This window comes from Nicotiana attenuata, chromosome 5, assembly GCF_001879085.1.
Source record: "Nicotiana attenuata strain UT chromosome 5, NIATTr2, whole genome shotgun sequence".
Taxonomy (NCBI): domain Eukaryota; kingdom Viridiplantae; phylum Streptophyta; class Magnoliopsida; order Solanales; family Solanaceae; genus Nicotiana; species Nicotiana attenuata.
The window spans coordinates 55,998,170-56,003,201 of NC_031993.1; positions in this window are offsets into that span (position 1 = coordinate 55,998,170).

Here is a 5,032-nt window from a genome sequence, read left to right on the forward strand (position 1 = left end):
CGTCTGCACATCCTACCTGTTAATACCCAATTTTTCCCAATATATTTTTAAATTTGTAAAATAGCATACATATGCACATATAAGCATGAAAAAGGTTTTTTATAATTTTTTCCATAATTTTAAGAGTTTAAATTGATTTATTTTCTCCCCTTTTATTCATAAAATCCCCAATAATTATTTCCCAAACTATTGTTATGATTATTTATTCATTTGATTTCAATACTTATACCAAAATGTAATTAATATAAGTTTTATTCATTTTTATAATCACATTTTGTGTTTTTCGATCTAAATTGCATATAATTGCAATGTTAGCCCATTTTAATGTATAATTATATTTTATACACGTAAAATTGGTCCATATATTTTTAAAATGTTAATTATATATTTTAAATCATTTTGGTATAGAAATATTACTTTCAAAAACTATTTTATTATTTATTAAATTAAAATAGGGAAAATTGGCAATTTAAATCATAGCCAGACTTGGCTTTCAATTTTAGCCTCGTTGAACCCACTCCTAGCCCAAGTTCCTAGTCAATTAACCCGACCCAGACCCAATAAACTCCTGCCCAAACCCGGAACCCATCTACCCGATCTAATCCTGACCGTTGATCTCCCAGATCAACGGTCCAAACGAGCCCTTTCCTTTTTTAATCCTAAAGACCACTAACCCTATCTCATTCTGAGACTCCGCCGCCCTCAAACTCTCTCATATCCCCTGTTCTCTCAACCTAACCCTAATCCCATTCAATCGCCGCCTTCTTCTCCGGCCATCTCCGGCCATCTCCGGCAACCAACTTTCAACCCCAAGCCTCCAATGGTTCCTCCATCGCCTTGCTCATCATCTCTGAGGCCTTCAAGGGCCCTGGGCCATGCCGATTTGGATCTAGGATTTCTGTTCCTGCTATTCATGGCTTCTCCGATGTGATTTTGGACAAAATCACACCATATTTGTTACGATCTTTGATGTTTATAGCAGGTTCTTCCGTTTCTATCTGGGTTTCCTTTGAAACCCTAACTTTGGTTGAATCTTATTAGATCTGGGCTATTTTTAACGATTTAAGTCTGTTCCTTTCTATGTTTTACACTATTCTCAAACTTCTTTTGAAAATCATCAACTTTAAGCCGTTTTTACTTTCTTTAAAGTTAGGGTTTCTCAGAGTTCTTCTGCACTCGTTCAAACTGATTTTTCTTTATGTTTAAAACTTTTCCTTGCATATCTTGACTGATCCTATGTTCTTACTGCTTTTTCAACTCGCCTCTGTTAAAAGGCCTAATTTTTTTTTAGATCTTCTTTGTCTTGGTTCTGTGTGTTAACCTGACTACTCGATTCTTGTTAAGCTACCGTGGTTACCATGCTTCGAATGTGTTTTACCGAGTCCCTAGCCTACTTATATCACTTCTCTGTGACTATGTTCATCTTATTTGTTCATCTCTTGCCTCTTTCTGTCGATATTGCTGACCTTGCCTGTTTGCTAAGTCTGTTTGATCTTCTCTATTTATATGTTGAAGTACAGAATCATGACTCCCTCTAGATTGATTCTAATTTCCTTAGTTGATGGTCTAATTGAAAGATTTTCTTTTAAAACCCTAAAATTCTACTCGTTTGTTTAAATTGACCGATTCCATTACCTTATTTGTTGTAGTACTTTATTTTTACTGAATCATTCCTTAATTGGAGTTTTCTGAACTTAGTCCTAATTGACTACTCTATGCTTACTGAACTTTGATTCTTTCCTTATTAATCATGCACTGATCCTTCTTGCCTTATATACTGGTTCTTACCGTTTGAATTAATTCCTTACCTTAAGAGTGTACTTCCTCGATTTTCTAATTGATTGATTCTGAGTTCCTCAATTATTAGGCTACTATGATTCTTACCTTATTTTACTACCTATTTTCAACTATAAATAGTCTAGTCTTTCACTAACACAAACACGAACACTTGGGTTCAAAAACTATCTCTCATACTTTAAAAAATCTCTGCTCTCTCTCTTGTGTTATTTGCTATTGCTAGCCGGCTGCAAGCCAAGGCTAACCATTTGTGCCTCCTGTTCTTTTCATTCTACTTACTCTGCTCTTCACTGGTATGTCCTAGTTTCAATTTAAAGTTCCAACAACAACATGATTCTCTTATTGTTTCAGTTCTTCTTGTTTCTGGTTTGCTTCTATTTGTGGTTCAGTTGTGAAATTTGTAGTTAACAACACATTACTAGCATGTTATCATGTCTTCCCCCTTCCCTTTAGATTAGTATATTCCCTTTATGTGTGTTTCTGAGCACGTCCTACCAATTGTTTCTCACTTGTTGTATATTTACCATACTATATCCCATGGATCCCAAATCCCTATCACCCCTCTATGTGGATGTATTCTTCATGCCTGGTTTTGTGACTATGCCAGGGTCAGCTATTTTTGAGCATGTTTGAACCAGTCCTAGACCTTGATGGGTTCTGTGTTTGCAACCAATTGTTCAATGTGTCCCAAACCCCTTGACCCCTGTGTGTGACTCTTGAATCTACTTGGTTCTGTAAACTAACTGTGTTTGGACTCTGTTAACTATTCCAATCTCTTTTAATCTCTACTGAATTGCTTTCAAGAAAGGCTTTTGTTAATCACAGTTTCTTACTAAAACCTTTTCAACTTGTGTCCATCACTTCTCACTCAACTCCTAGTCAATAAGTTCTGCCCCCTCTAGTATGTGTACTGCCTTGGGATCCTTTGAAAACCCTCTGAACTTTGGCATACTGAGGCTGACCTTTCCACACTGCACTTGTTCAATTCTTGGTTGCTATGTCTAGGTGTAAGTACTGCCCGGGATCCTTGAGATCCTTAGGGAACTTTGATGCACCTAGACTATGATTTTGTCTATGGAACTGAGGCATATGAGACCATTGAAGGCTTTGGGAAACCAGGGCCTAATTGAAGGCTCCCTATAGAATAGCTTCTTGATTTTCTGTTTTCATTTATGTTATTCATTCATTGGTCTGTAATAATTTGTAAACAGATATTGGAGTAATTAGTAAAAAAGGGTGGATAGATACATATTTTCTGGGGTAATACGGGCAGAAATCCTGCTCTTAGGACTTTAATTTTTCATGTCTGTTTGTTCTAAATCGAAAACATGCTCTTAGGACTTTACTCTTTGAATCTAATTGCTTTGCCAAATAGAAATCATGTCCATAGGACTTCACCTTTATGTTTGTTTACTTGTCAAGTAGAAACCATGTCTATAAGGTTTTACATTCTGTCATGTTTCAGAAACCATGCATATAGATTCCAAGAAATCATGTCTTAAAATCAATTTAACAATAGATACCATGCACATAGGACTTAATTCAGATATAGTTATAAGAAGTGCTACTGTATGTTGCCACATTAGCAAATCGACTAAAATTAGTAATACTCCTAGATATCATGCCTATAGGGAATTCTACTCGCAATTCTGTCTGATTTAGTCTAACAAGTCACTTGGTCACGCCTGGTTCATTTTAAATTGGTCTTATTAAGTACTAAGCACTTTCTGGAATAAGTTCCTCAAAACTGCCCCAATCTCATTAGATATCATGCCTATAAGTATTAATGGAGCCTATTTCAAAAATCTGTTTGTTTCTGCATTAATATAGATGTCAGTACCCTGCGTATAGGCAAGCCTCTAGGGCGTTTTTAAAATTGCATTCTCGGAGACTGTCTCTATCGCTTAACGTTTTCTGATCCTAAAAGGCTTTAAAAGGAGTCCTTCGGCGACTGCTAGGGTACAATTTCTGAACCTAAAAAAAGGGTTTGTTTGTTTCTGCATATTCACTTAGATATCCTGCTTTAGGATGTTGTCTAATGAAAGACCTTAACTGTGCTTGAGTCGTGCTGCTTATGTGTTTGATTGGGGAGGAAACTCTGAGCCTTTTAAATTGCTCCCATTATGTGTGAAAGTCCTATATGTTTTTTTGACTGTCGCCTTAGAATTTTTGTCTTTTAAAACTTTAGGGGTACGTCTAGAACCACCTATAGGCAGAGGTCCTAACTCCCTCCAGGACCATTAAGAAGGGACAGGTAGCAGCACGCAATAGGAATCATTGACCAGACACTCGCTTTGCATGACCAATAAGGGGATGGGAAGGGTAGATATGGATATGATGACCGGTGCGCTAATGCCACGCGTAGCCCCTTTCTAGGGAGTGATTACCGGGAATTGTACTGATGCGATCCTATAGGATAACCAACCTAGGACCCCTTTTACCAAATCCTTTTTTTAAAACTTTGTTTTACAACTTGTTCAAACTTTATCTTACTACTTGAGTTACTCTAACGTGCTTTACTTGCAACATATTTGATTCAACTATTTACTTGTAATGGACTGATTTGTGAATATAAGTTCGGCCGGGACCCACAGTTGTGGACCAAGAGGGGTGCCTAACACCTTCCTCTCGAGATTATTTCGAGCCCTTACCCTAATCTCTGGTAATGCAAACCAACCCAAGAGTTAATCGCTCTAGGTGCCCTAACACACCATAATCCGTTAGGTGGAGACTCCTCAAATACCCAATTCCCAAAAGGAAATGAGTCATTACACCCCGTGAATGTCGAAACCCGGACCTCTCTCCCCGTTAAAAAGGGAAGGGAAAAAGGGGGCGCGACAAGCTTTATATCAAATTCAATGACAAGGTAAATGCCACAATGAGAAAGGTTGCAAAAAGTAAGACTCAAAGTGAATTCCATTACCATGCTGTGTATATGAACATTATCCGGTATCAGACATCATATGTTCTAGATTTTGTTTCAACAGAAAAAGAAACAAGAGGGGTAGGCAGTAGAAGAGAAAGGGTTTAAAGAGAAGTGGAGTATTTCCAGTGGCTAGTTTCACCTGCTTGTTACCAGTTCAGACACAAGAATTGGCACTCAGTAAAAGCTCATGGTAAAATTACCATTCATACAAGCTTTAAATCTGCCCAACCGACAGTATTATGAGAGAGATATGTGAAAACCTAGTAAGACTGTTGTAACTACTAGTAATTACAGCCACTGCATGTCACG